This window comes from Mustela nigripes, chromosome 3 (genome assembly GCF_022355385.1).
Source record: "Mustela nigripes isolate SB6536 chromosome 3, MUSNIG.SB6536, whole genome shotgun sequence".
Lineage (NCBI taxonomy): Eukaryota > Metazoa > Chordata > Mammalia > Carnivora > Mustelidae > Mustela > Mustela nigripes.
In genome coordinates, this window is record NC_081559.1 from 86991336 (window position 1) to 87011783 (window position 20448).

General features: G+C 36.6%; 1 long non-coding RNA gene across 2 annotated transcripts; it reads left to right on the forward strand.

The window, feature by feature from the left end:
* The first annotated feature begins 13 nt into the window (after positions 1 to 13).
* Positions 14 to 20216, forward strand: LOC132013914 (uncharacterized). Of its 2 annotated transcripts, none has more exons than XR_009403168.1 (4): positions 14 to 231; positions 12080 to 12233; positions 12610 to 12697; positions 20034 to 20216. It is a non-coding gene; the product is annotated as an uncharacterized LOC132013914 (long non-coding RNA). The 2 variants fall into 2 exon arrangements; XR_009403167.1 differs by having other exon boundaries at positions 12080 to 12222.
* Positions 20217 to 20448: the final 232 nt, after the last annotated feature.

Genomic DNA, 20448 nt, shown 5'->3' on the forward strand with positions numbered 1-20448 from the left:
GTCTCTGTCGTTGAAAAATTTGCTCTTCTCTAACATGCAGATTAGAGAGTGTCTACTGCTACAACATTCCAACATTTCTCCCAAGACCAGGGAACTCTGAGGACCAGACACTTATTTAGATGCCAACCTTCTCAGCAGGCCATGGGTTGATTCTCCAGGATCCTCAGTATTGATTTCTCATCCCAGAATTCTCCACACTTGGTCCAGAGGCATCTGTCCGGCTAAGAGAAGGTAAACTTTCTGGGTGCCTTTTCTTTTCTTTCTTTTTTTTCCCCCCAGATTCCAGTTTGGGGTTGGGTTTGGGGAGCAAGGGTTCTGCTTTTCTGTCCTTATGTGGGGAAACTTCAGCATGAGTTACTGTTTTGCTTCAACCACTTCCTAGTTTTCTGTTTCAGAATTGCTTATCTGGAAAAGATGCATTCGGTTGGGCTCACCCATGTGATAGGCTTATCCGGACAGGGCCTGCCTCAGAAGGTCTCTAGGCCTATGATTTTATTAGAAGAGTAGATGTGATGCATTACAGAGGGAAAGGAGCCCATACCACCACACTTCAAACCAGCTTTGCACAGTATTAGAGCAGCTATTCAGAACCCAGAGTTTAAATAATACTACGCTTAATTATGCTTACCTTCATTACCTCCCTACCCAGCAGTCTGAGACCTTAGCAGTCTGCTCAGCAGTGTTTCATTCAGGAGCAATATTTGAGGATATAACTGGAATTAAGAAGGTAGGATGGTAGGAACATGCATTCTGTTATTATTTTCAGATTCTCTTTTGAATTATCACATTTTTACTTGATTTTTGTGGAGTTCAAGCTCTTTTACAACAATACTAATACATGGTCTTTCTGTCTTTTTGTAGTTATGCTACCCTGATGAATTCAACTATTTTTTTGCTCATCATGGCATAAAGAGACAATTCTGGTATCTCCATGTCCAGATGTATCGGTCTTTTTTCTCTCAAGTCCCTTAGGTTCATTACAAAGGAGGTATTGAAAATATAACCAGTGAAAAAGTACACCATCATGCTTCATTTATCTTCTTCAGAAATAGTTTCAGAAAAAGAACACATACCATTCTACAGCACGTCTCTGTAATTACAGATGCTCACTGTGATCCCAAATTATGCTTTAACTTCAAACTGAGATTGAAGTCAACTTGTTCTTATACAGTTGGGCTTCCTCTTCATTACAAAGTTGTTCATGTAAATGCTCATGTAAATATTTCTGTTATATTGGCCATTAGTTTCAAAGAAGGACTCTTCAGCATTTATTATATATAATGTCCGCACTATTCTTAATGATGATAATTGTAAGGAGTCCTATAGAAAAGTCTTGATTACCATATCACAACTTGAAATCGTTCAGATAGGGCTCTATATAGTAAAGCCCTTTTCAGGAGTATTTTATCTTCTAAAATTCATTATTTAAAGATTGTTTGTCTTGAGAACTCATCTTGAATTCTTTGCTCAATTTCCAATTTTGATTTTTCCGTACTACTCAAAACATACTTAAACACATCTACAGATAAAATTATAATAACCCTGCATAAAATTGTACAAAGAAAGAAATTACATATAGACACAGAAAAATTCCAGCTACAGTTTATATAAATCTGTTCCTCAAAAGCCAGATTTGTTGCAAACATTGTGGAACATTTCATGGGCTCTCATTAGAGGTAGAAAATGAGTTTCACAATTCAGGAAAATAAAGCACAAATAAATAATCCTTTTGCATCAGTATTCAATATAGTATTTTCTCTTTAAAGAAAACAATTTACATTTAAAATACATAAGCATCAGATGCACATGCAGAGACATAACTGCACCTACTTTGTACCCTGAAGAAATGGACAGCATTGTCTTCTAATCTGTATTACAATCTATTATCTAGCTCCTGCATGAAAACTATTTGAGCAATGTTGTCTTAAAAACTAAACTACTGTAATAGAGCTCAAGCAAATGATAGATCTTCAACTCAATATTCAGAGTATGGCTCTCTACCAGTGATAGAAATTGATCATCCTAAATCTCCAAAGTCAGAACATATTCAGGAGATAAAAGCCTTAATTTAGCTTTTAAAGAGACATATTTTATTCTGACCAGACAATAATTCTCTGGCATTCTTTGGACACCTATTACGTGCAGAATGTCAACAGACCATCCGTAAGAAACATGATTTCAAAGCTGTCTTAATTGCTGAAATTTTTTTCAACACATTTCATTCTTGTCCCTTGAATTGTTGCCCCAATGCTGAGTAAATCATGGCATTTCTGATGGCTGAACAGATGGTCTTCTGTTACTTCAGGCTCTGTCTTGGTGATAGCTTCTCTGACGTGAAATCTCCTCACTATTTCCAGAATATGCCACCGTTAGTCTGTCTTCAGCTTCTCTGATACTTTGGTTCCTGCTTCATACAATACCTTTCATGTTTGTTCCAGAAATCTTGCTACAGAAGTCCTACCAAAAAAAATTTTCCTTAAACATGTCAGGCCTGATGATTCCATAAGACCTTCATATTTAACTCTTTTTAATGTCACCATTTGCTCTTAAAAATTAAGAATTTAATAAACTGGGAATTTTGGAATATTGAGATAAATATTTAGAAATACTAGAATAAATATTTGATCTCCAAGTCAGGAGATCTAAGGCAAGGCCTATGTCATCCCCTATTTTTATGACCAGCATGGACTGTAGTAGGAGCACCCTGCATCAATGTTGACTGATTAATTGACTCTTTCTTCTATTTGTCATGCTATCTGTCATTCCTATTTCACTCTCTGCACAGGGGTTCACTAGGTTTGTTGCTGCTATCCATCTTTAGAGCTATACCGTATGGGGAGGTTGGGTGCACAAAGGATTTTCTCAGCATTGTATAGCTAGCACTCAAGATTCTTATACTGAATATTATGTCTAGGCATGGAATGAAATTACATAGCCATAAATATTTGCTGAGGGATCCACAGGGTTTTGGAATTAAATGACCCAGGGGAGGAAAAATATCTTCCTCTACCAATCTTAGGTTTTCCTGCCGATGGCTTATAAATTAGACTGGACAAAGACAGATAAATAAGAGGGAAAAAAAACCCCAAAAGTTTATTAAAAGGTTCAGAAGTCCATGTGGCATTTGAGAGTACCCAGAGATGGGTAACTCAAAGATTTGCTTAGAACTGGGCTTATGTAATATCTTAACAAAGAAATAATACATTTTTCTAAAAGTGACAGGACAGGAGAAAAGAACCTTAAATCTCAAGGGGCAGCCAATTGTGGAAAGGCAAATATATGGGAAAATAATGGCAGATACAGACTAGTTAGTAAAGCTTGTTCTGCAGAGCCCTTGAGTGCTGGACAGGTTGATAGAGTTGAAACTTATCTCCACTAGGGGTATCTGGTTGGCACACTTGGTTCAGCATCCAACTCTCGGTTTTGGCTCAGGATCTTGATCTCAGGGTCGTGATCTCAGGGTCAAGAGATCAAGCCACACATCAAGCTCTGTGCTCAGCGTGGAGTCTGCTTATGATTCTCTCCCCCTCTCCCTCTGCTCCTCCTGCTCAGGCTTTTCCTCTCTCTCTAAAATAAAGAAAGAAATCTTTAAAGTTATCTTCACTGATTAACTTTTGTGCTTTCTGGTAGAGAGGAGGGGGGAAAAGCTTGTAAATTTATGTCCCGCTTTTAGAGAAATGCCTGCTTGGTGGAGGGGCTGACTTTTCTTGCATATGCTTCTTCTCAATTGTCTTCAGCTCAAAGCATATTTTGCTTTGGCATATTCTGCCTTCCTATACTGATTAACAACGATGCCTGGAGCAACTACCTGTAAGACTCAGTTTAAAGTATCCAAGTTTCTAACACTGAGATAATTCAAAGGTGAGAAGTAAAAAAAATCAACATGGGGCACAAGGGTGGCTCAGTCGTTAAGCATCTGCCTTTAGCTCAGTCATGATGTAAGGGTCCTGGGATCGAGTCCCACATTGGACTCCATGCTCAGCGGGGACTCCTCTTCTCCCTCTCCCTCTGCCTCTCCTCCCAGCTTGTGTGCTCTCTCTCTCTCTGTCAGATAAATAAATAACAAAATCGTTTAAAAAATAAGTAAAATTAAAAATAAATATATAAATCAACCTAGATAAGTGCCACATAGGCTTTCATTTTTTTTTTCTGCTTAGATTGACTCTATTCACAAAATCATCCAAGAGAAGTTTTAAAAAAAAACATTTCTCGCATTTCAGAAGACTGCTGCCCTACAGAAAGATCGTACACACAGGAATATTCAAGTTGGAAAAAGAAGAGCTAGAATGTCAAAAGCGGTTGGAGGAATTAACAAGAAAATGTTAAGAACTATTTGAGTAATAAACAAGAATCTTGAGTCAAGAGGGAGATGCACAGGCAACACATCCAATCAGACCATCAGAAAAAATCTGGCCAATGAATTCCATTTGTTTTTTACTAATAAAAAAAAATGTGGGTGTTGTAGTTCATGGTTTACAAATATTTAGAGTAATATACGTAGCTGTCTTAGCAGATATGGTTTCATGGATTTTCTACATTTTCTTTATACAATATCTTAAAAACACTTCAGGTTTTTGCTGCCTATAAATGTCCTGATTCTGTCTGGACACTGATCTTCTATTAGGTTCATATTCTGGTAAACAAAGCAGGAAAAAAACATGAAAGCCACAGACTATACAGAATGCTTTCTTCAAGATAATTAGCTTTTCCTCAGTATGCTACAAGTGCTACTGTGCTGAGATGACAAATGTGATATGAAAGTAAAGCGAGGTGTGCCTGGGTGGCTCAGTCATTAAGCATCTGCCTTTGGCTGAGGTCATGATCCCGGGGTCCTGGGATCTAGCCCTGCACTGGACTCCCTGCTTGGTGGGAAGCCTGCTTCTCCTTCTCCCACTCTCCCTGCTTGTGATCCTTCTCTTGCTGTGTCTCTCTCTGTCAAATAATAAATAAAATCTTTTTAAAAATGAAAGAAAGAAAGGAAGGAAGGAAGAAAGAAAGAAAGAAAGAAAGAGAGACAGGAAACCCAAATTATGGTATCCAATAACTTCAGCGAAATCTACAGTCTTAAAACCATCTCCTATTAGTTAACAACTGATCTATTTCAATCAGACTTACCTTTTAACTGTGAGAAATACCCCTCCTCTCTTCTTACACATGCAATGCCCTCCCCACACAAACACAGATGCCATGCTGTCATGCTCTTTCTGTGTTATCTGTTTCTGTTCTCCTTGGATGGCTTCCTTCTTCTCAGGCCATCCATATCCTGACCATCCTTTGGAAGTTGTGTGTGACACCCAGTTGACAATACTGATGCCTCTTTTCTCTAATTCTCTTTATTGTTGTCAGTCAATTACATCAAACACAGTCAAGCAGATGAATATAGGACACACTCAGTCAACTTTATAATGATTTATTTCTCTGCAGATGGCATCGTAAAAGTAAAAGGTCTGCAAATGAGTCAAAAGTATGATACTTGCTACACTGAGTCAGTTGGGTTCTGCCCCTATCAGAATCCTGTCACTTAGTAGGACACCAAAGAGACTAATGGTTGTACTTGATGATGACCTCAGATGTCAAAAGGAAAAAAATGCTCCGAAACCACCAGCATTTCCCTTGAAAACCTGGATGGAGTTGTTGTTAGTGCGTTTTTAAGACGTTTATGATGCTATTTGTTTCAAACATGTATAATTGTTTGAATTATGAGAAGGGCAAATACACGGGAAATCATGAAATGGGGAAACCTCTTTATAGGTATCCTCCTTCATTCTCTGTCTCCTGCTTCAATTTATACAGTGTTCCCATACTCTTGACTTTCCAATTATGTATGAAACCTAAATACTTTACACACATGTTCACACACACACACACACACACACACACTACTCACAGCCAGGAAGAAAATTTCAATGTGCTCAAGTTGTAATGTGTTTCTACAGGTATGTACACTTTACAGGAGAAGGCAAACACCAACATCTTTGCTGAAATTGGCAAACAGTGTTACCAAATCTTGTCTCCATTTTTAAGTCAATGGCAAAATAAGGGGGAAAAGATCAGAACAAAAGATACATAGAAAGTTTTTCATTATTTTCTTCCATGTTTGGTGAAACATGGCTTTTCCATGATCATGCCAAGCCAACAAATTCTCCCAGATCCACTGATGACTTAAAATACACACACACACACACACACACACACACACACACACACACAAATACGAATCCATGACAGGTAAATAGTGAGTGTTTTTATAAATCATAGATGTCTCAGAATGATTTATAAATTTTACTTTTTTAAATCAAGCTTAGAAATTCTACCTGAAGCAAACTTACATATTACAATATTCTTTAAATTTAATCCAGTGGGGTATGGGTCGGTGGAGACATTTATAACAGGTATTTGCTTTTTTTATTAACATATAATGTATTATTTGTTTCAGGAGCACAGGTCTGTGAATCATCAGTCTTACATAATTCATGGCACTCACCATAGCACACACCCTCCTCAAAGTCCGTAACCCAGCCACACTACCCTTCTCCCCACAGCCCCCAGCAACGCTTCTGCCCATTTCTTGATTGGATTGTTTGTTCTTTGAGTGTTGAGTTTGGTAAGTTCTTTATAAATTTTTGATACTAGTCCTTTACTGATAAGTCATTTGCAAATATATTCTCCCATTCTGTCAGTTGTCTTTTGGTTCTGGTGACTGTTTCCATTGCTGGGTGAAAGCTTTTGATCTTGATGAAGTTCCAATAGTTTATTTTTTCCCTTGCTTCCCCTTGCCTTTGGTGATGTTTCTAGGAAGAATTTGCTGTGGCTGAGTTAAAGAGGTTGCTGTCTGTGTTCTCCTCAAGGATTTTGATGGATTCTTGTCTCACATTGAGGTCTTTCATCCATTTTGAGTCTATTTTTGTGTGTGGTGAAAGGAAATGGTCCAGTTCCATTTTTTCTGCACGTGGCTATCCAATTTTCCCAACACCATTTGTTGAAGAGGCTGTCTTTTTTCCATTGGACATTCTTTCCTGCTTTGTCGAAGATTAGTTTACCACAAGGTTGAGGGTCCATTTTTGGGGCTCCCTATTTTGCACCATTGATATATGTGTCTATTTTTGTGCCAGTACCATATTGTCCTGATGGTTACAGCTTTTTAATAAAGCGTGAAATCTAGAATTGTGATGCCACCAACTTTGATTTTCTTTTCAACATTCCTCTGGCTATTTGGAGTCTTTTCTGGTTCTATGTAAATATTAGGATTATTTGTTCCACTTTGAAAAAAAATGATGGTATTTTGATAAGGATTGCTTTAAATGTGTAGATTGCTTTGGGTAGCATAGACATTTTCACAATATTTGTTCTTCTGATCCATGAGCATGGAGCATTTTTCCATTTCTTTGTGTCTTCCTCAATTTCTTTCATGAGTAGTTTATAGTTTTCTGTGTAAAAATTCTTTGCCTCTTTGTTTAGGTTTATTCCTAGGTATCTTATGGTTTGGGGTGCAAGTGTAAGTAGGATCAAGTTTTTAATTTCTCTTCCTTCTGTCTTGCTGTTGGTGTATAGAAATGCAACTGATTTCTATGCATTGATTTTATATCCTGACACTTTACTGAATTCCTATATGAGTTCTAGCAGTTTTGGAGTGGAGTCTTTTGCATTTTCCACATAAAGCATCGTATCATCAGCAAAGAGTGAGAGTTTGACTTCTTTGCTGATTCAGATGCCTTCTATTTCTTTTTGTTGTCTGATTGCTGAGGCTAGGACTTCTAGTACTATGTTGAATAGCAGTGGTGACATTGGATATCCCTGCCATGTTCCTGACCTTAGGGGAAAAGCGCTCAGTTTTTCCCCATTGAAAATGATATTCACTGTAGGCTTTTCATAGATGAACTTGATAATATCGAGGTGTGTACCCTCTATCCCTACACTGTGAAGACTTTTGATCTAGAAAGGATGCTGTACTTTGTCAAATGCTTTTTCAGCATCTATTGAGAGTATCATATAGTTCTTTTTTTTTTTTTTTAAAGATTTTACTTATTTATTTCACAGACAGTGATTACAAGTAGGCAGAGAGGCAGGCAGAAAGAGAGGGAAGCAGGCTCCCTGCTGAGCAGAGAGCCCACTGTGGGGCTCGATCTCAGGACCCTGGGATCATGACCTGAGCCGAAGGCAGAGGCTTTAACCCACTGAGTCACGCAGGTGCCCCAGTATCATATGGTTCTTGTTCTTTCTTTTATTAATGCATTGTATCACATTGATTGATTTGCATATGTTGAACCAAACTTGCAGCCCTAGAATAAATCCCACTTGGTCATGGTGAATAATCCTTTTAATGTACTGTTAGATCCTATTGGCTAGTATTTTGGTGAAAATATTCACATCTGTGTTCATCAAGGATATTGGTCTGTAATTCTCTTTTTGGATGGGATCCTTGTCTGGTTTGGGGATCAAGGTAATGCTGGCCTCATAAAATGAGTTTGGAAGTTTTCCTTCCATTTCTATTTTTTGGAACAGTTTCAGGAGAATAGGTATTAATTCTTCCTTAAATATTTGGTGGAATTCCCCTGGAAAGCCCTTGTATGTAGGGAGATTTTTGACAACTGCTTCAATCTCCTTCCTGGTGATGGGTCTGTTCAGGTTTTCTATTTCTTCCTGGTTCAGTTATGGTAGTTTATACATCCTAGAAATACATCCATTTGTTTCAGATTATCAAATTTGCTGGCATATAGCTGTTCATAATTTCTTATAATTGTTTGTATTTCTTTGGTGTGGTTGTGATCTCTCCTCTTTCATTCATGATTTTATTTATTTCGGTCCTCTTTTTTTTCTTTTTGATAAATCTGGCCAGGGGTTTATCAATCTATTAATTGTTTCAAAGGGTCAACCCCTAGTCTCATTGATTTTATTTATTTATTTATTTATTTATTTATTTATTTTTACTGTTCCTTTGGTTTCTATCTCATTGATTTCTGCTCTGATCTTTATTATTTTTTCTCCTGCTGGGTTTAGGTTTTCTTTGCTGTTCTCTCTCCAGCTCCTTTAGGTGTAGGGTTAGGTTGTGTATGTGAGAACTTTCTTGTTTATTGAGAAAGGCTTGTATTGTTATATGCTTTCCTCTCAGGACCACCTTTTCTGTGTCCCAAAGATTTTGAACACTTGTGTTTTCATTTTCATTTGTGTCCATGAATTTTTTTTTAATTCTTTTTTAATTTCCAAAGAAGTAGAATGCTTTCTGGCCTCCATGTATTTGAGTCTTTCCAACTTTCCTCTTGTGATTGAGATCTAACTTCAGAGCCTTGTAGTCTGAAAATATGCAGGGAATGATTCCATTCTTTTGGTACTGGTTGAGACCTGATTTGTGTAACCCAGGATGTGGTCTATTCCAGAGAATGTTCCATGCACACTAGAGAAGAATGTGCATTCTGTTGCTTTGTGTTGGAATGTTCTGCATATATCTGTGATGTCCATCTGGCCCAGTGTGTCATTTAAAGATGTTATTTCCTTGTTGATCTTCTGCTTAGATGATCTGTCCACTTCAGTGAGGTAACAATACTATTATTGTATTATTGTCTATGTGTTTCTTTGTTTTGTTATTAATTGGTTTATATAGTTGGCTGCTCCCATGTTAGGGGCATAGATATTTAAAATTGTTAGATCTTCTTGTTGGACATATCCTTTGGGTATGATACAGTGTCCTTCCTCATCTCTTATTATAGTCTTTGGCTTAAAATCTAATTGATCTGATATGAGGATTTTCACCCCAGCTATATTTAGATGTCCATTAGCATGGTAAATTGTTTACCACCCCCTCACTTTAATTCCAGGAGTGTCCTTGGGTCCAAAATGAGTTTCTTATAGACAGCATATTGATGGGTATTGTTTTTTTTTTTATCCACTCTGATACCCTGTGTCTTTTAATTGGGGCATTTAGCCCATTTACATTCAGGGTAACTGTTGAAAGATATGACTTTAGTGCCATTGTATTACCTGTAAGGTGATTGTTACTGTATATTGTCTCTGTTCCTTTCTGGTCTACTACTTTTAGGCTCTCTCATTGCTTAGAGGTCTCCTTTCAATATTTCCTATAGGGCTGGTTTGGTGTTTGCAAATTCTTTTAATTTTTGCTTATCCTGGAAGATTTTTATCTCTCCTTCTATTTTCAATGGCAGCCTAGCAGGATGTAGTATTCTTATCTGCATATTTTTCTCATTTAGTGCTCTGAATATATCAGGCCAGTTCTTTCTGGCCTGCCAGGTCTTTGTGGATAAGTGTGTTGCCAACCCACTGTTTCTACCATTGTATATTACAGACTTCTTGTCCCACGCTGCTTTCAGGATTTTCTTTTTGTTACCGAGATTTGTAAGTTTTACTATTAGATGACAGGGTGTGAACCTATTTTTATTGATTATGAGGGGGTGTTCTCTGTGCCTCCTGGATTTTGATGCTTTTTCCCTTTGCCATATCTACTGTAATTCACTCCAATATACCTTCTGCCTGTCTATCTCTTTCTTGTTCTTCTGGAATCCCAATTATTCTATTTTTTTTTTTTTTTTTTGTCTTATGGTATCACCTATCTTTTGAATTCTCCCCTCATGGTCCAGTAGTTGTTTGTCCTTTTTTGCTCAGCTTTTTTATTCTCCCTCAGTTGGTCTTCTATATCACTAATTCTCTCTTCTGCCCCATTTGTCCTAGCAAATAAGAGTCTTCATTTTTTGTTGCACCTCATTAATAGCTTTTTTGATTTCAACTTGGTTAGATTTAAGTTCTTTTATTTCTCCATAAAGGGACTTTATTTCCCCAGAAAAGGATTCTCTAGTGTCTTCTATGCTTTTTTTGAGCCTAGTGAGTACCTTGATAATCATCATTCTGAACTCCAGTTCTGACATATAATTTGTGTCCATATTGATTAGGTCCCTAGCCATCAGTATTGCCTCTTCTTCTCTTCTGTTTTGTCATAAGTTTTTCTGCCTTGTCATTTTATCTAGATAAGAATAGATTAATGAGAGAACAAAATATTTTAAAAGTAGCAACAACCCCAGACAGATATACACTAACCAAATCAGAAGAGACCTATAACTGTGGGCAGAAAAAAGGAGGAAAAAAGAAAAAAAAGAATATATTAGCATATTAGACTGGTCAATAGAGCAGAATGACACACTTGATTTTTTGGTGTATTATGGTCTGTTAGAAGAAACTACCTCCCAAAATTTTAAAGAAAGAAAAACATATATATATATATATATATATATATATATATATATGTAAACATGATGAAGAGATGGAATATGACCATAAAGATGAAAATTTTAAAAGATTCTAAAAAAGGAATTGATAAATATTTGGTTTAAAAAAAAAAAAAGAGGAAAAATATGATCAGGCTGGAGACCAGAACAAAGCCATGTGCTAGATTTAGGGTATATTTTGATGTATTAGAAGAAACTGTATCCCAAAATTCTAAAGAATGAAAAACCTTTAAGTATCCAAAAAATAAGGTTAAATACAATGAAGGGATAGAATATGACTATAACAATGAAAATTTTAAAAAAAGATTTTTTAAAAAGGTATTGATAAGATAAAATAGTTAAAAATTGTTAAAATAAGAAAGAGAAATGTTTTTAAAAAGTAGAATAAGAAAAAATAAAATAAAAGATTTAAGTTTGAAAGACTAAAGAATCATGGAGAAAAAGCCATGAATTCCATGTGTTGCATTACCTTAGCTCTGGAGTTCTGCATTCTCATTAATTAATGAACTCGGTCTTGCTGATCTTCTGGGGGAGGGGTCTATTGTCATGATTCTCAAATGTCTTTGGCCGAGGTGGAATTGCATTGCCCTTGCCAGGGGCCAGGCTGAACAATCTGCTCGTGTTTGTTCTTGTGGTAGCTTTTGTTCTCTGAATGCTTTCTGTACAGCTTTGGACGATGGGAATGATGATGGCGGCCTCCCAATCTCTGGCACTGTGGGAGCTCAGAGGTCAGGGCCCCACTCCTCAGTGCACCCTCGAGAAAAGCAATCATTCCCATTACCCTGGTGTACAGCTGCACTCCAAGCTCACCAAGCCTGTGACAGAGCATTTCTGTCTCTGGCACACAGGTCCACTTGGGATCTCCAAATTCAGCAGATTTCTGCAGTGCACTCCCATGCCTCTCCTTCCAGAGTAGGCAGGAGGATATGCCACTTGTGGTGTCTGTGCTGGAAGAGCAGTGGCCCAACGGTGACTCAAATCATGGTTTAAGGTAATCCTGAGGTGAGAGCCTACTACTCGGCTCCGTGTTTGCAGCTGGTTTCTCCACTGCAATGCCTGGGAGCTCTGCCACACTCAGACACCCCTGGTCTTTTTGTGGCCCCATAGTTCCTGAGTCCACACTGTCCCCATGAGGGTTCCACCCCCCACTTAGCCTCTGGTGATGTCCCTAAGTGGAGCAGACTTCTAAGAGTTCTGATTTTTGTACTCTTCTGCTCTACCACTTGCCAGGAGCTGGCTTTACCCCCTGTGGTCTCTCTTCCTGTATATTGCCTCAGATTCACCTCTCTGCAAGTCCTACCTTCCAGAAAGTGGTTGCCTTTCTGTTCCTAGAATTGATGTTATTTTTTTTTTCTTCTATCTCCTGTTGAGTTTGTAGGTGTTCAGAATGGTTTGATAACTATCTAGCTGAACTCCTGGGAACTGATGATATATAGGTCTCCTACTCCTCTGCCATCTTGCTCCAGGTATGTGCATTTTAATCATTGATTTAAGAACTCAGGAAATTCTCTGAATAAAAGTGGAGTAGGCTTTCACTGCATAAGGACTTTTTTTTTTTCTAATTTAGGAAAAATAAAAATAGGTAAATCAATTTATAAAAGTCATGTTTAAATTTAGTGGAAATGCTGGTGTAATTTTAAAGAAAAAAAATAAATTATCCACAAAATCAAACTCAGTGTTAAACAGACTGAAAATATTAAAGAGATGAATGAGTGTAAATGTTAAGAATAGCATAGCAAAATTCTATAGATTTCATCAAGTAGAAAAATCAGAAACTAACTGCATTGAATTAGACAAGCATATGTAGAAATGCATTCAAAAACTATAAAGTTTACAATAGAAAAATATAAGGGTCAATAGCAAAGTGCATAAATGCTAAATTAACATTTAATTAACCACAAGGGTCAGCGAGATTTGTATATCTTATATCAGGGAGAAAGGTGCAGCAAATTTTTCATAAAATTATATTTATTCAATTAGATGTTCTGAAATTATGTCCTCTTCATCAAAATGTTGGTGCTAATGGATAATTGCAATTTAAATGAACTTTACAGAAAAAATAGGTTTTTTTTAAAATAAATTTTTTAAGGTTTTATTTATTCATTTAACAGAGAGGGAAAGTACAAGCAGGGAGAGCAGCAGGCAGAGTGGGAGGGAGAAGCAAGCTCTCTGCTGAGCCAGGAGCCAGATGTGGGACTTGATCCCAGGACCCAGGGATCATGACCTGAGTCGAAGGCAGCCACTTAACGAACTGAGCCACCTAGGCATTCCTACAGGAAATATAGTTTTAAATGGAAACTTGGTGTTACTCTGAAATTTTCTCATGAAATTTTAATAAATCAAAATATGGGAGAAAAACTACCTACAGCATTGTTTCAGTGTTCCACTTTATCGGTTTGTGTAGATCTGAGCTAAAGGTACCCATAACACATGAATGATTGTCATGGAACCTGTCAGGAAGCTCAAATGCAATACTGGTAGTAAATCCACATTAAACACTACGAAATTTAGTTGCATACCAATCAGCTTCACATAGACTTAGAGTTGATCCTGCATTTAAAGAGGTGACGAAAAATGCATTGACAATATATTGCACTTAATTATGTTTGAATCACAAGTTTTATTACCCTCTTTGTGAGCTGGCTACTAGGAACTCAGGGACCCCAATTTCAGCCCTCAGGATAATTAATGATGGCAGTTTTCTTATATCTACTTGCTGAAGCTGTCTGCTACACGTGCTGTCTCACTAAGATAAATGACTTAGCCAATTGCAGATAAAAATGTTTTCCATCAGAAGTAGGCTGTGACACTACAATGGAAAACAAGCTCTACCTGACTTTATGAATGGTAAAAATTTCCTTGCCAGAATGTGCAATGGTAGATGATATTGTTAATATTGATTTCTATCCATTCAAGGGTAGCCATGTCAACAAGATCAATTCTTTTAGTCACATCTGTTGTTGTAGGATAAAAAATATCTACTAACTGCCAAAACTGAATTTAATACCACATCGTGGTTTAAATTTTAACTTTAGCCCATCGGATTTTAGTTTTTTAGGGAGAGTAAGAAGTGAAATATTGATGATTTTTACTCATTGCAATCTACCAGGGTTAATGTGCAATTTCACCAAAAAGGATTGAAGTAAACCAAGACTTAGGATTATTTCCATAGAAAGTGATATCCTTGGACTGGAGTAACTGTCATTAATTTTTTTTTTCTCTACACCCTAGAGAATTTAGGTTAGTTGTGAAGAAATGAACACATTTTAGACAAGAATTAATAATAGTATTAAAAAATTGTACTTGCAATGCTCAAGAATAAGATTTTGACTTTAAAAGCATGAAAAGCAAGACATATATGTAGATTATAATGGTAATTCAATACACTATCTTTTTATTACTATTTCTTGCTGAAAAATTCAATAGGAAAAAGAAAACTACTCATGATAAAAATATTTTTTCACTAGTGCAAGTCTTCTATTCACAGCTAGGATATTTTTAAAAGCATAAAGTGAATCAAATTGTGAATCAAATTGTGTTACTTAGAAACATGAAAACTTCTAGTGAAGTACAGGTCAACAAGAAAGAAAGGTGAAACTCCTCCCATGGTAAACATAGCAGTGCATGGTTTAGTCTTAACTTGTCTTTCTTTCTTTCTTTCTTTCTTTCTTGCTTGCTTGCTTTCTTCCTCCCTTTTTAAGAGATTATTTTATTCTCTCTCTCTCTGACAAATAAATAAAGTCTTAAAAAAAAAAAAAATGGATGCCTGGGTGGTTCAGTCAGTTAAACATCTGCTTTCAGCTTAGGTCATGATCCCAGAGTCCTGGGATCCAGTCCCACATTGGTCTCCTTGCTCAGCAGGGAGTCTGCTTCTCCCTCTGCCTGCTTCTCCCCCTGTTTGTGCGTTCCTTCTCTCTCTTTCTCTCTCTCTCTGACAAATAAATAAACAAAATCTTAAAAAAAAAACCTTTAAAAAAAAGATTTTACTTATTTAGTTATTTGTTTGACAGAGAGAGAGAGAGAGAGAGCAAGCAAATGAACACAAGCAGGGGGAGAGAGAGGTAGGCAGAGGGACAGGGAGAAGCAGGCTCCCCCCCTGAGCAGACTATTCCAATGTGGGACTCAATCTCAGGACCCTGGCATCATTACCTGAGCCAAAGGAAGACACTTACCAAACTGAGCCGCCCAAGCGACCCCAGATACCTTTCTGACTTCAACTCACATCACAGTTCTCTTTCTCTGTGATTTCCTCCATGTCTTGGCCTTCATTCCATTCTGCAAACCTGCCCAGTTTGCTCACCTCTTGTCTTTCATACTTGCTTTTCTCTCTTCCTGAAAAACTTTTCTTTCTAGCCTTCTCAGAGTATGTGCAATATCTCCATTCTAGCCTCCATTCAGAAGTTATCTGTTTGCCTTGACCAAAAAAAGCAAGGTCCTCATGCCTGTGACATCCTAAATTTTCATTGCATTAGCATGTTCTGAAGTGATTCAGTTTGCGTATATGCTTACAACTATTACAATTAGGACAGTAATATTGTCGTTCTTTTTCAAAGCCAGATGCATAGTATATAATAAATATATGTTGAGTTGATGGATGAATGTTGACCTCATATCAGAATATTTTTAAAATACCTACATTTGGTCACATAAATTATTCCTCCAGTGGTTTTTTTTTCACATTATTTTCTCATACTTTAATAAAAATATAATTAATCAATCAAAACTACTTATGTGTAGAAACTGCATGAGACTTCTCTAAGAGAAAGAAGGAGAGGGAAGATTAAATGGGTCTTCTTAAGAGTGCTTTAGAAAACACAAATACAAGTTATTTTTAGAATTCATCCAATATTATTCATGTTGAAGTGATCAAATTTTTTATCTGTACATTGCTCTCCTTTACTTACATTTTCCTTGATTTGATAAATAATTAGTGTGTTCCTGCTATGTGTAAGATACTATTTATAGTGCTTGAGATTCTTCAGACAAGAAAACCCTGGTCTTGTAGAACTTAATGGTTTGGTGGGAATGAACAATAAACCTGGTAAATAAAAGACACAGGAATTCAGAAAGAAAGTAAAACTCTGGAAAAACACAGTAAGTAGGGGATGAATGAGGCCAGTGAGCTACTGTATCATGGATTCCGAACATTAGCAAAGCATACATCATGTGACCAATACTGTGCTGATACAATAGCAACAAATAACTGTGTTCATTTGATTTATGGAGAACTTTCTATGTGTGCTGACTTCGTTGCTGTTTTTTGACTGGATGAGAAGGCAGAAGGAGACAGATGGTAGAAATGTTTCTTCTCTTTAGAATACTTAGAATGGATTAAACTACATTAAACTGTATTGTTAGATTGCAGAGATCAGAGATTTTATTGAAAATGACTCAGAGGAAAATGCAGATTCTGGGACAAAAAAATAAAATGGGAACTGAAAAGACAAGCTTTTGGTGGGAGAACTTTTCTCTCTGGACCTCATAATAATTGAACTGAGAAGAGAATGTTCCACCACTTTTCTGATCATGAGAGGCAAATTGACCTTGCTACTTGCAAGCAAATTGTCAGCTAGAATACTACACTGTTAGGGGATCCTTGAAGGTAATCCTGGGCCAGTGAACTCTGAAATAAACCACATGGATCAGCTGTTGTAATTAGCTGCTGATTGTATCCCCCTTTGTTAACTATGAATTTTCAGTTAATTTTTTTTTAATTGTGATTCAGTCATAACCCTGTAGAAAGAAATTTAGGGTAAAACCTATTTAACTCTTGTACCAAAATGGTAACATGGAATTCTGTGCCTTCCTCACTCCCACATGCTTTCAAATTTATTGCTGCAATGGGCCAAAGGATGTGGGGCCCTGGAGAGGGACCAGAAAGGTGAGGCTGCCATGCAGGTTGGTGTCCAATACAGTTGTTTACAACAGTGGCAGCTATAGCAAGAGACAGAAGAGTAAATTAATGTCTATTGAGTGCTTACTCTGCTTTAATATAATGTATCAATTCATTGAATTATACCAATAATATGAGGTAGTACTATTCTTAACATGCCAGTCATGAATGGAGAGGTATTGTAGCTGAGTCATCATAAAGTTGATATTAATAGATAATATACATTTACACGGATTCTCATTAGTCGATCATGACCATCATACTCTCTATTGGTGAGGGTTCTTTGGGAGAGCTTAGAGGCAAGGGTAGACCAGAACAGAAAATCATGGAAAGATCTTCTATTAATCACTAAGACTTGGATTATCTACTTGGATTAGAACATCAGTATTCCAAAAGGTTAAGAAGTCCAAAGGACTATGGGGCGCCTGGGTGGCTCAGTGGGTTAAAGCCTCTGCCTTCGGCTCAGGTCATGATCCCAGTTCCTGGGATAGAGCCCCACATCGGGCTCTTTGCTCAGCAGTGAGCCTGCTTCCTCCCCTCTCTCTCTGCCTGCCTCTCTGCCTACTTGTAATCTCTGTCAAATAAAATAAATAAAATCTTTAAAAAAAAGAAAAAGAAGTCCAAAGGACTATGTTTTAGTTGTTAAATACTCTGCACCCCTATTCTCCTTTGTGAACTGCTAGGAAGAATAATTATTAACACATGACTGATAACTATTAAATTATTGTGAAATTATATCCCCAGCATAAATTATCTATTAGCTCTCAGGGCCTTCCGGAGAAGTGTGTACCTTGCTGCAATTCATCCTGAGTCTAAGAACAGCCCATTTTCAGCCATTACCACATAGCAAAACCAAAAAGAAATTACTGAGGACACTTGGGCCTCAGGAGTTCCTCTCTCCTTTCTTAAATTGGTTTAAGAGAGAAAGAGAGAGAGAGACTGTTTCACTTTTATATTGAAACTCTAGTGTTAAAACTGGGCTACATAAATCTATTTTCTATAGAGTATTTGTAGATAAAAGAGGAAGAATGAAAGAGAATGATAGTGACAAAAAGGGTTCACTATCTGGAACCATGACTGCAGAGGCTAGATAACTGAGCTAGGATACAATGTAGTTGGAGGGATGATTCTGACTGACTTTACTATTGACTTCAATTGTTACTGTCCAACGGATTTGACAGTGATCTCTACTGATTACTAAAGTGGCTTCGTATACTGAGTCGACTAAGCTTTAGTGATGTTTTGGTATACATCCATAAATCCATCTATTTATTTTCATTCTCTTGGTATTTCATTAGGGAAAAAAAGGTGTTTAAAAAAATGTGATTAACTGCCTTAACCCCTTCATAAGCAATTTCAAAATAAAAGTATTTATTTCTGAAAGGTATAAATATCACCCTATAGTCACTAGAATGGGAATCTCAAGGGATCTTCTAAGGTTATTGGAGTAAAGACCTAATGGAGCAGATAATTCATAAACAAGCCAGGATAAAATATGAAATAAAAAGCTCAAGGTGATATATTGTGAAGCATTTTCTTTGGAACTTAATTCTTCAAACATAAAATATTATAGAGGTTTTTAAGGACAGATAATATATATACATTAAGAATGTGAAGTATTATCTAAATATTTAGGTTTTAATCTTGATAGATTTTTTTCATTGAGTTGTTAAGGGCTTTGTTTTATTTTAGTTTATTCTATTTTTTTTTTTTTTTTTTTTTTTTTAGTGCTCTGCTTTTTTCTCTCAGGTATCTTAGTCTAGTGCACCAACAGTCAAACCTATTCAAGGTCCTACTCTACTCCCCTAGAGATCCCGACATCATGTCTACAAGCATAACAATATGGTGGGCTTAAATATATTTTATCTGCTATTCCTTATTTCTTTTGTTAGCATATGCTGTGCTTACAGTATGTCTATGTGGGAAATAGATAACCTAAACAACTGAGCAGCACTACGGGTTATAGAATACAGAACTGAATACTTAGTTGATACCCTTCGTCATGAACACAAGTTTCTTACCTGGACATGGAATTTTAAAAAGAGAAGAAAGCAAAAAGTTTTTTAAAAAACAGGGGGGTGAGGGGAATGCACATTATGCACAAAGGAACTAAGAATATGTTTTGTTTTTTTCCAAATATTTGGAAATATTTTCACAAATAATTCCACCTATGATAATTGTCATGTACATAAGAAGTTTACTTGCTTCCAGGGGAATAGTTCATCAAAGCTCTCTCATTAGGAGTTCTGAGTACTAGAGGGGAGAATCTCCACTGTGCTGACATTTGCCCTGTAAATTGTTATGGCCCCGAGGAGAAATGCCATCATTCTTTAGCCTTCTTTACAGAACCTGGGAAATTCCAGACCTTGCAAATTTCCTTATCCTCAGAATTCTTAATTTCCCTGTAATGGTTAAATGCACATTACCTCTTTTGATTTTATTACAAGCTTTTTGAGACTCACTGTATCTTCTACTTTGTTGTATATACTATAAAACAATTGAGATTTTTTACAACTAGCCAATGAACATGTATTAACTGTTGATTCAAACTCATGTCTCATAAACTTGTAAAAGGGAGTTTTCTATTTGTGTAATTTTATTTGTACAACTTGAACAAATAATTCACACTTTAAATGGTTTCAAATGTGTTTTTCAATCAATCAGTGAATATTTACTGAAAGGTTTGTGTGTACTCAGTAAGGCACTGGATGAATGATAATAGGGTTGAGCAAATCCTTGGAATCTAGTTTTATCCCAGTTCTGTAGAAAACATTTCTCCCTATATTTATTCCAATCTTGAGATGACTCTCCTTTTTGTGTCAAATGTAACATTTTTGTAAAGTGTTTTGAGATAATCTTTTAATATTGTAACACTTTTTTTTTAGAGATTTTATTTATTTATTTGACAGAGGGACACGTAGCAAGATGGGAAACACAAGCACGAGCAGTGGGAGTGGGAGAAGCAGGCTTCCCACTGAGCAAGGAGCCCAATGCAGGGCTCAGTCCCAAGACCCTAGGATCATGACCTGTGCCGAAGGCAGACTCTTAACAACTGAGCCATCCAGGCGCCCCAATACTGTACCGCTTTTTAAAATGAAGTAAAATAATAAAAAAAATTTTGAAAACAAGAATAATAAATGGTGCTTTGTCTTACAATATTGTAAAATGTGTTTGTAAAGCTGAGATGTTATATACTACATTCAACTATTTAATTTGGTTACCAAGTGAATATCGAGTGAAGTTTAGTGACTAATATAATATGTAATTTAATGAATAGTCAGTAAGAAGTACTATGGTAAATATCAATGGGTAATCAATGAATCA